Below are 12,287 nucleotides of genomic sequence, written 5' to 3' on the forward strand. Positions count from 1 at the left end.
TTTTCCAGTTTATTTGCGTAGAGGTGTTTATAGTATTCTCTGATGGTAGTTTGTATTTCTGTGGGGTCGGTGGTGATATCCCCTTTATCATTTTTAATTGCGTCGATTTGATTCTTCTCTCTTTTCTTCTTTATTAGTGTTGCTAGTGGTCTGTCAATTTTGTTGATCTTTTCAAAAAACCCACTTTTTAGATGGCCCTTTAGGATATTCATCATCTGATAGATGCAAAAATGTGTTATCAGGAGCCAGCAGAGCACACAGGGTCTAAAGACAAGTATTGCAATTTCCACCAGGAAGCAGATACCCATGCCTGGGCTGTAGCATGGTCCTTACTGGTTCTCTTTTCAGGTTCAGAAAATTAAGAATAGACAAATTGGAACAAGCTATGAAGCCCAAACATTATACTAGGGAATCTGGCAGAACGAGTAGTTTACATTCTTAGGGTATGCTTTGAACTCCGTTTTTCCTACTCAGCTTACCTAGAGACACACCATTCCCTGAAAAAAATACAAAGTCCTTACCTCAGGCGGTGAGAAGCCTAGCTGTGCGACCACGCAGATTTTCCTAGGGATTGTTTGAAGTTCAAGGATGTTCCAGTCGAAATGGGCAGAAAGGACGCAGCTTTCTTCAGCAGTGTTCAGATGGTTTAATTTTGCATAGTTGGGTTAAGTGTCTGAAAAGTCCGAGTGAGATCAGATATCAGGGCCCTTCTATTCCTTCCACTTATCTGCAGGTCTACCCTAGAGATAGCAGTGGATGCAGACAGACAGCTAATATAGAATTTGGGTAGTTTCCTACATAAGAAGATTACTTTCCTGTTCTCACACCTGTGAAACACTAGTAGAAACTACTTTTATACAGGTTCCCAGGAAGAGAGCCCCTCTAGCCCTAGAGCAGTTACCAGACTGAGTTCTTGGGTTCAGATACTCAGACTTTCCTTCATTCTTGCTAGGGTCAGGGAGCAAAGATAAAAGCTGCAGCATCCTGGAGGAAGTAGATATTGAGTCAATATTGAAAGAGCTGCCCAAAGGATATTCTATCGTCCCCTGCCTTACTTTCCCTGGAGCCAAAGGTGAGCCAGAGCCTTGTCCTGAGAGAGGCTGCCCTGTCTTCTGATCCATAATCTCTTCCCTCTATTGTACCCCTATGTTCCAAGGGACTTATCCTCTCAACTCAAATGGCTTCCCTGGAAATGCTGGCCCAGGATCAGGATGACAATTAATCCTCGTGGGTGTGTTTCCTCGCCTGGTATTCCTGTATTCTTCTTTCACTAAATAAGCACCTAGGCTCTATATTTCTATTCCACAAGGGAGGCACTGATGGCTCATTTCTAAATTAACTAAATAGAGCAGGACACAAAGACTTCTTATGTGGCCAGCCCTCTGTCCCAGAATATAAGGTGGGTTTCCTTACTTATGTGGCATGCTGCTTCCTTCTTTATGGTTCTTTTACCCTGGACCATTTCCTATTCAATATGACTGCTCCCTGAGGAGTCTGTAAATGTGAGGTCTTCCCCTCATTGACCCTTGGCAATCCAGTATGGCTTACATGTCTTGGTGTTACCGTGTTCTGCCACCAGTGATATTAAAGAGTAAGCAGACAGTTTTCCAAGTATTGGGCACAAAAACAAAAAGGAATTCATACAGTACTGAACTTGTAGAGTATCAATATCAATGAAAACAATTTATATTCTCCCAAAAATAAAAGACAGATTACCCACTAAGTAAAGACAACTAGATAATAGCGGACTATCAATAGCAGCAATAGGACAAGGGAGAAATATATTAAAAAGTGCTGAGAAAATGTAACTGCACACCTAGAATTCCAGGCATGGCTGAGCCATCATTAATGAATTAGGACAAATTAAAAATGACATTGAAAAGTATTTATCCCCAAACACTCCCAATAAAATAATTTCAGCAAGGAGAAAAGTGGCACCTAGAAAATGTATACAAGGAGAAATAATGAACTTAGAAATTGATTCAATAAGTGAATAGGCAAGTTTAATTAGTGAAAAATAAAATGTTTATATTTTTTAAAGAGTCAAACTAAAATTCTTCACAAAATCATAACATGAGTGGAATTTTCCTGTGGGTACTTGAAGTCTGTAGAAGCAGAATATTAAAAGCTTCATACTCATTTATTTAACACTATAATTTCCTTTTTTCATTATTTATTAAAATGCAATCTACATACAGTAAAATTCACCTTTTTTGGTATACAGTTTTGCAAGTTTTGATAAATGTATGTAGTCATGAGACCACCACCAAAATCAAGACACAGAAGTTTCATCAGCCACAAGAATTCTCAGGTGCCTGTTTGTATTCCTCCCCTCTCCCTCCCAAGCCCCTGCCAACTGTCTAATCTGTTTACTGTCACTATTATTTTGTCTTCTCCAAAATGTCATACAAATGACATCAAAGGTTTTGATTCTAGTTTCATTCACTTGGAATAATATGTTTGAGATTCATCTATATTCTTGTATCTACGTACTAGCAGTCCTTTCCCATTTAATACTGAATAGTATACAATTGTATGGATCTATCATCGTTTGTTTATCCATTCACCAGTTGAAGGATATTTCTGTTGTTTCCTATTTTGTTGATTATGAAAAAGCCATTATAAACTTTCATGTACAGGTTTTGACACGAACATAAATTGTCTATTCACTTGGGAAAATACCTCAGAGTAAAACTGATTGGTTATATGGTAAGTGTATGTTTAGGTTTATAAAACTTTGCCAGACTTTTCCATATTGACTGAACCATTTTGCATTCCCAATTTTATTTCCATTTTGCATTCTTTTAAGCTATATAGGATAGGCTTTCTAAATTTTAACTCAAAATGAATGAAATATTGCCTGAGGCCTTACATTTCAAATTTTCCCAATTAACATGCAAAGAAAAAAGAAGAGTTTTGTAAAGGAAACAGGATTATTCATGCAGATAAAGAAGGAGGTACAATTCCAAACAGGAGGTCATCTAAGAAAACACATATATGTATATATGCTTAGAGTTGGAGACTGAAAACATTATCACAATTAAGTGCTGTCTACATGGTAACATTGAAAATGTTCTTACAAAATTGCTTGAAATTTTTTTGAGATATGTAAATTATAAACATTTATTTTATTTACTATGGAATATAGCTTTTAATCTCTAAGCCCTTTTATACTCATTTGTCATCATAGGTAATGATATGAAAATTCCCACTTAACAGTTTATAAAACATAAAAAAAATTTTCTTTGTCAGACATGTGAGTCATAAACCTTGAGTCATAAAGTCTTTGTGTCAAAATATAATTTTTGGAAAGCTACAAATATGATGCCCACAAAAATAAAATGATATATATGTTAACTTAATAAGAAAGTTTGCAAGATAGTGAATCGGATTCATAAGGCATTTGAAGAATAGTTAATGTTAGAACACGTCTACCTTGTTGAAATATATAAGATTACAAGAAATCTTCATGCTGTTGATATGATGTATCACCTTGTTTGATGTGTATGCTAAACCATCCTTTTATCTCTGGGCCACCTTAACCATTTTTAAGGTGTACAGTTCAACAGCATTAAGTACACTCATTGTTGTGTTGCCATCACCAACATCCATCTTCAGAATTTTTTTTTTTTTTTTTTTTTTTGAGATGCAGTCTTACTCACTCTGTCATCCAGACTAGAGTGCAATGGCATGGTCTCAGCTCACTGCAACTTCCGCCTTGTGGGTTCAACCGATTCTCCCACCTCAGCCTCCCAAGTAGCTGGGACTACAAGTGCATGCCACCACACCTGGCTAATTTTTTAAATATATTTTTTGTAGAAACGGGGTTTCACTATGTTGACCAGGCTGGTCTCAAACTCCTGACCTCATGGTCCACCCGCCTCAGCCTCCCAAAGTGCTGGGATTACAGGTGTGAGCCACCACACCCAGCCTGCTGTTTTTCGTAACAAGAAAAACTGTGGTATGAACAAATTTTAGCAGACCGAGTCAAACATTAAGTTTTGGATTAAAAGTAAAATGCTTACTAGCCATCCAGGCAGAAAGGTCACATCAGCAATCAGCTAAATGAGTTTGTGCTTCAGAGGAAGTCATGTCCTTGGGAACTAATATGCATTTAAACCTATGGGATGATGAAATTGCCAGAGAATATTGAACGAGAAGAAAAGGAGGCTTGCGATGGAGCCACAAGCCGCTTCAATACTTAGACGTCACGTTGAAGAGAAAAAGTTGACCAAGTAAAGTCTGAATCCAGTGGAGTACTTAGAAAACCTATTGGTTGCAGTGGCCTGAGAGTAAAAAATGATGTTCCCAAAAGGAGAAAATTATCCAATTGTGTCAAATGTAGCTGAATGTGTCAGCAGGATGAAGATAAAGAAGTGATACTGAGTTTGGTATAGGAACATTATTGCTGACTCTGACAAGCACAATTGTGGTAATGTGGGACTGAGAGCAGAGAAGCCTGATTACAGTGACATTAGCCATGGATGGTAGAAAAGGATGTGAAAACTTTGGGTATAGACACATCTTTCAAGATGATTTGCTCTGAGAATTGGGGGAACTGCAAGGGAAATGTAATTTCGAGAGAAGACTTCCCTAAGATAGAAGATACTGGAGCATGTGTGTAACCTGTAGTAATTTTCCAGTAGAGAGATGATGTAGAAGAGAATCAGGTAGTTGCAAGACCAATTTCTTTGGCTATTAAGATAATAAGATATGAAGAGTATTAGTGGAGGATTTGGCCTCTTATAGGCATTTTCAAAGACCAAAAGTTGTGTGAAGATGTATGGTGAATTGGTAGTGGAAAATGAGGAAGTCCTGTATGATTGCTTCTAGTTTTCCAATGATGTATGAGGCAGTTTCAGAAGCTGAGAGTGAAGGTATAAAATGGTATTTTTAGAGAATAAGAAAGAGGTTGTATTAGGGCTGTGCAAGATACTATGTTCTTGGTGCAGAAGACTGAATATTGCAAAGAGCCAACATTCCCATATTAATTTATGAGTTAAATATAACCACAACGAATATAATAATGGGATTTTTTGACATTTGGCAGATAAATTAAAAGCTTATCAGAAATAACAGATAATAAAACATACTAAAAGGTCAGTGAGGAGAAACAGAAAAGGAGAGCCTTGAGAGACTACTGGAACTAGAGAGCTAGCTCAGAAAAACTCTTTATTACTATATGTATAAGAAGTCAGTATATGGTCAAGCAATTACAATAAATAATAATGCATTTTTAAGGTTACTAAAAATGCTAACAGGAAAATCTTTGAAAACATAATAAAGTCTCAACATACATAATACACCTAAATAATTTGGAGATGAAATAAAAAGTTAAATATCATTAACAAAATTATTAAGCATATGTAAAAGAAAGATATGTAAGTATTTTCTAAAATAAGAATGGAAATTTTAAGAGTAAAATTCCCTGAAAATTATAAAGAATAATATGGATTTTTATAACTACATAAATATTGTGATACTTCCCTGTCTAACAAATCCTACCATGTAGCTAAATTTAAAAACCGAAAAAAAATTGCCACATACATAAGTGTTAAATTGCTTGTGACTTTCATCTATAAAGATCTGTACAACATCATTATAAAAAACAAAATAATGTAAATTAAAACATCTATTTTATTTCCTTGAAGTATTTAATAAATTAGCAATGATAAGACAGAATTAGAAATAACATAGTAAGGCAGGCATTCTCACATAATGCTAGCCAGAAAACAAAGTGTTTCTAACTTTCTGAAAACCAATTTGGCTCTTTGTAACAAGAATTTTAAACAGAGTCTTGATCTTTATCACAGTAATTTCACTTTTAGAAATTTGATCTAAGATAAAATTAGACTTTCATATAAGAATATTTGGAGGAGTAAAACTAAATATCAGCAAATGCCTATGTATACACTAGAGAACTCATGTGATAAAATATTATATAGTCATTAAAATGAAGTTTTTCCTAGACACACACAACCTACCAACACTAAAACATTTAACAAAGAACTAATGCCAATCTTTCTCGAAATCTTTCAAAAAAAATTAAAAGGAGAGTATACTTCCCAGCTCATTTTACAAGACCAGTATTACTCTGATACCAACACCAGAGAAGAACAATACAAGAAAATAAAATTACAGGCCAATATCTCTGATAAGCATAGATGCAAAACTCCTCAACCAAATACCAGAAAAAAAATTCAACAGCCTATTGAAAGGATCATTCACCATGATCAACTGGGATTTAGCCCAGTGATGCAAGGATGGCTTAACATATGCAAATAAATAATATAATACACCACATTTATAGGATAGAGGACAAAACTGTATGATCATCTTGATAAAGGCAGAAAAGACATTTTATAAAATTCAACATCTTTTCATGAGAAAAACTCAACAAATTACACATTGAAAGAATGTACCTCAACATAATAAAGGCCATATATTACAAGCCCACATCTGACATCATACTTAGTGGAGAAAAGTTGAAAGCTTTCCTCCAGTATCAGGAAAAAGACAAGCATGTCCACTCTTGCCATTTGTATTCAACATAGTACTGGAAGTCGTGACCAGGGCAATAAGGCAAAAGAAAGAAATAGGCATGCACATTTGAAAGAAAAAGGTAAATTTTCTCTATTTGTAAATGACCTTTTATATAAAAAACCCAAAATACTAAAAAAACTGTTAAAACTAAAAGACAAATTCAGTAAGATTGCAAGATACGAAATCAATGTATAAAAAGCAGTTGCATTTCTTTTTTTATGTTTTTTTTATTTTTTTTTATTTTTTATTATTATTATACTTTAAGTTCTAGGGTACATGTGCATAACGTGCAGGTTTGTTACATATGTATACTTGTGCCATGTTGCTGTGCTGCACCCATCAACTCGTCAGCACCCATCAACTCGTCATTTACATCAGGTATAACTCCCAATGCAATCCCTCCCCCCTCCCCCGTCCCCATGATAGGCCCCGGTGTGTGATGTCCCCCTTCCCGAGTCCATGTGATCTCATTGTTCAATTCCCACCTATGAGTGAGAACATGCGGTGTTTGGTTTTCTGTTCTTGTGATAGTTTGCTAAGAATGATGGTTTCCAGCTGCATCCATGTCCCTACAAAGGACACAAACTCATCCATTTTTATGGCTGCATAGTATTCCATGGTGTATATGTGCCACATTTTCTTCATCCAGTCTGTCACTGATGGACATTTGGGTTGATTCCAAGTCTTTGCTATTGTGAATAGTGCTGCAATAAACATACGTGTGCATATGTCTTTATAGCAGCATGATTTATAATCCTTTGGGTATACACCCAGTAATGGGATGGCTGGGTCATATGGTACATCTAGTTCTAGATCCTTGAGGAATTGCCATACTGTTTTCCATAATAGTTGAACTAGTTTACAATCCCACCAACAGTGTAAAAGTGTTCCTATTTCTCCACATCCTCTCCAGCACCTGTTGTTTCCTGACTTTTTAATGATTGCCATTCTAACTGGTGTGAGATGGTATCTCATTGTGGTTTTGATTTGCATTTCTCTGATGGCCAGTGATGATGAGCATTTTTTCATGTGTCTGTTGGCTGTATGAATGTCTTCTTTTGAGAAATGTCTGTTCATATCCTTTGCCCACTTTTTGATGGGGTTGTTTGTTTTTTTCTTGTAAATTTGTTTGAGTTCTGCTTTAAAGTTCATATGGAACCAAAAAAGAGCCCGCATCTCCAAGACAATCCTAAGTCAAAAGAACAAAGCTGGAGGCATCATGCTACCTGACTTCAAACTATACTACAAGGCTACAGTAACCAAAACAGCATGGTACTGGTACCAAAACAGAGATATAGATCAATGGAACAGAACAGAGCCCTCAGAAATAATACCACACATCTACAGCCATCTGATCTTTGACTAACCTGACAAAAACAAGAAATGGGGAAAGGATTCCCTATTTAATAAATGGTGCTGGGAAAATTGGCTAGCCATAAGTAGAAAGCTGAAACTGGATCCTTTCCTTACTCCTTATACGAAAATTAATTCAAGATGGATTAGAGACTTAAATGTTAGACCTAATACCATTAAAAACCCTAGAGGAAAACCTAGGTAGTACCATTCAGGACATAGGCATGGGCAAAGACTTCATGTCTAAAACACCAAAAGCAATGGCAGCAAAAGCCAAAATTGACAAATGGGATCTCATTAAACTAAAAAGCTTCTGCACAGCAAAAGAAACTACCATCAGAGTGAACAGGCAACCTACAGAATGGGAGAAAATTTTTGCAATCTACTCATCTGACAAAGGGCTAATATCCAGAACCTACAAAGCAGTTGCATTTCTATACATTAAAAGTGAACTATCTGAAAAGGAAATTAAGAAAATAATACCATCCACAATAGCCACAACATAAAATAATAAATTAAAGATAAAATAAATGATAAAAAGATTAAAGATAGTCACAAAATAAAATAATAAAACTAACTAAAATACTTAAAAATAAATTTAACCAAGGATGTGAAAAATATGTATACTGAAACTATAAAACATTGATGAAAGAAATTGAAGGAGATACAGAAAATGGAAATATATCCCATGTTCATAAATTGGAAAAGTTAATATTGTTAAAATATCCATACTACCGAAAGCAATCTATAGATTCAATTCAATCCTTACAAAAATTTCAATGACATTATACACAGAAATATAAAAAACAATTATAAAATTCATATGGAATCACAAAAGACCCCAACTAACAGAAGCAATCTTGAGCAAAAAGAACGAAGCCAGAGGCATCACATTACCTAATTTCAAAATATGCTTGCAAAACTATAGTAATAAAAACAGGATGATAGCATTAAAACATACACATTCATCAATGGAATAGAATGAAATAGAGACCTATAAATCAATCCATACAGCTTTGGTCAATTGATTTTTGACAAAGGTGCCAGGAAAACATAATGGGGAAAGGGCAATTTTTTTCATAAGCAGTGTTAGAAGACCTAGATATCCACATGCAGAAGAATGAAATTAGACCCTATCTTATACCACATACAAAAAATCAACTCAAAATGAGTTAAAGACTTAAATGTAAGGCCTGAAACTGTAAAACTACTAGAATAAAATATAGGAGAATAGATCCATGACATTAGTCTGGGCAAAGATTTTTTGAATATGACCCCAAACACACAGGCAAAAATAGGCAAATGGGACTACATCAAACTAAAATGCTTCTGCACAGCAAAGGAGACAATTATGAAAGTGATTTGACAACCTAAGGAATGAGATAATATATTTGCAAACCATACATTTGATATGAGATTTAAACCAAAATGTATAAGAAACTCAGCTCAATAGTAAGAAAACAGTCTGATTAAAGAATGAGCAAAGAAAATCAAAAACATTTCTCAAGAGAGGACATAAAAATGGCCAACAGGTATATGAAAAATGTTCAACATTACTAATCATCAGGAAAATGCAAATCAAAGCCACAATGAGATATCACTTCCCATCTGTTAGAATGGCTATCATCAAAAGGACAAAAGATAAAAGGTGTTGGCAAAAATATGCAGAAGAGGGTAAACTTGAACAATGTGGGTGAGAATGTAAATTGCGACACACATTAGGGAAAGCAGTATGGAGGTTCCTCAAAAAAATAAAAATAGAACTATCATATGATCCAGCAATCCCACTACCGGGTATATACCCAAAGGATATGAAATCAGGATGTGGAAGAGATATCTGCACTCTCGTGTTAATAGCATCCTTATTCTCAATAGAAAGCTATGAAATCAACTTAAGTGTCCATCAACTGATGAATGAATAAAGAAAATGTCATATATATATGTGTGTATACACACACACTGGAATGCCATTTCACTTTAAAAAAAAAAAAAAGAAAATGCTATAGTTCGTGACAACATAGACGAACTTGGTAGATATTATGTGAAGTGAAGTAAGCCAAACTCAGAAAGAAAGATACTACATGTTCTCTTCATATGTGGAATCTAAAAGAGTTGAACTCACAACAGCAGAGAGTACAATGGTAGTTACCAGGGGACAGTAGAACGGCAGGACGTTGGGAAGATGTTGGTCACGGTATACAAAATTTCAGTTATACAGGAAGAGTAAGTTTAAGAGATTCATTGTACAACATAGTAACTACAGTTAGTAGCCATGTATTATATTCTTGAAATTCTTGACAGTGTATTTCAGTGTTCTCACCACAAAAAAAGATAAATGTATGAGGCAATGCCAATGTTAATTAGCTCAGTTTATCCAGTCTACAATGTATACTTATTTCAAAACATCATGTGGTACACAAATACATACAATTTTTACTTTTCAACTAAAAATTTTTAAAGGAACCTATTACAAAAATGAGAGGAATTTAGAGAAATAGTATGAAAGAAAAGAAAAACCAAGGAATTATTTTTTGAACAGAGAAGTTGTGATTATCTTTGAAAGCTAAACCAAAGGATTGAGAGAGGGATTAGGATACAAGAAAAACACATAAATGAAAGAGTAAAGGGAGAGAGAATAGGGAATGAAGATGAAAAAAGGAGGAATCTCAGTAATAATTGGAGAAGCCAACCCTAACTTGGAGAAAGAGAACTTACTTACTCCTCTGAAATAAAAGGCCAAGGAGTAAAAACAGTTCCTATGTAAGACAATGAAAAGGGGTAAGAAAGTTTTCATCTGAGAAACTTAATCATCTGTGATCTTCACTTTTACCTATGAAATAGAAAGAAAGGTTGAATGTCAGGTATGTAGGGACTAATTGATTATTACCATAAACTCAGCTCCCAGAATGCAAGCTAGTACCTTGATAATATCCTCACCTTCCCATAAGGTCATGTAACTGTGAGAGAAATCTAATGTCACTGACTCCGTCATACTTCTGACCTCACAAGCTGACTGCCTTTGCTCATTCCTACATGTGGACCAAGCTATCACAAAAAGAGTTTGGATTATACTTTAGAACTAATGACTCTCTCACTTTTGAAACAGACCCTCAAGGAGATAAGGAAGTATGCATGTAAATAGCAATGATTAAAGATTTATAGAAACAAGGTGGACTTGACAAGTGGTTGACCATTAACAAAGAAGTTTTGCCACCTTCTCAGACCCTTGCTGATGCCCAGATATCTGTGGTCACCAGTCACCTCCTGGCCTTAGCCCCATCCGTGTTCCCCCACCCTATAACATAAAAGGAGCTTAAAATTAATCAACATTAGATAGTTCTTTAGAATGTTAGTCCACCATCTTCTCAGTTTGCTGGCTTTCTGAAATAAGGTTGTCTTCCTTGCCCCAACACCTTGTCTCTCCACTTATTGGCTGTCTTGTGGCAAGTAGTAGAAGATTTGGACTCGACAACAGTCATCAACAGTCCAGCTCTCTGCCTCCCTTCACTATAACTATTAACCCAAATTTTATATCCATCATTCTCCTTCTTCATCTGTATGTGGTTTTATTGAATGTACACATATTTTTAGAAAGTTTATTTTCACTTAAGTAACTAACTCTGTAAAAGAAGTACCATGATATATAATCCTAAGGTCTCTCTTTTTTCCCTTAATGTTAATTTCCTGAGTTGCTTTTTTTGCTGTATGCCCTGGTTCCTTTGTTTTGATTGCTACATAGTAACCCTTTGGTGCACATTTATCTATTCCACTGTTGATGGGCATAAAGGTTGCTTCCAGTTTTTATTACATTGTGAATAATGCTGCTCTTATATTTTACATGTTTAAAACCTTCTTTTCAGTGCATTTCTTTTATAACTAAAAAATAAAAAGATTTTTATATTAGTTCTTCTGTTGCACTTCTGAAATAATTTTGATTATATTTTTTATATAAACAGAAAGTGGAAACTTATTTTCAATTTTTTTAAGTTCAAAGATAAAAGAGATGTTAACTCCAGCAGCAATTTTCAGCATTTCCTGGTGAAATGAGTGATTAAAGAGATACTAAAGAATGAGGAAGATTAAGCAAAGAATTGGGTGAGAGATGGGAAAGCCTGAACTAAAAGCAGCGGTGAGTGGAAGCAGGTGCTGTGTCATCAGCCCAAAACTCTGAGCAGCTCAGCTGACTGATCACAGAGTATGTAGGCTCGTGCACAAATGTGCACACACAAGAGGGAATAGAAAGGAAAAACAAAGAACTGAAAAATAAATTAGTGTTGGATCCTCATTAAAGCTCAATGAAGGAAGACTTGATACTAACAAAAGCATAGTTAACTCCCTTTAGCTGGTAATAGCCGAGGCTAGTGGCACAAAGAGGGAAATGTAAGTGGCAG

The sequence above is a fragment of the Theropithecus gelada genome, chromosome 14 (assembly GCF_003255815.1).
Source record: "Theropithecus gelada isolate Dixy chromosome 14, Tgel_1.0, whole genome shotgun sequence".
Taxonomy (NCBI): domain Eukaryota; kingdom Metazoa; phylum Chordata; class Mammalia; order Primates; family Cercopithecidae; genus Theropithecus; species Theropithecus gelada.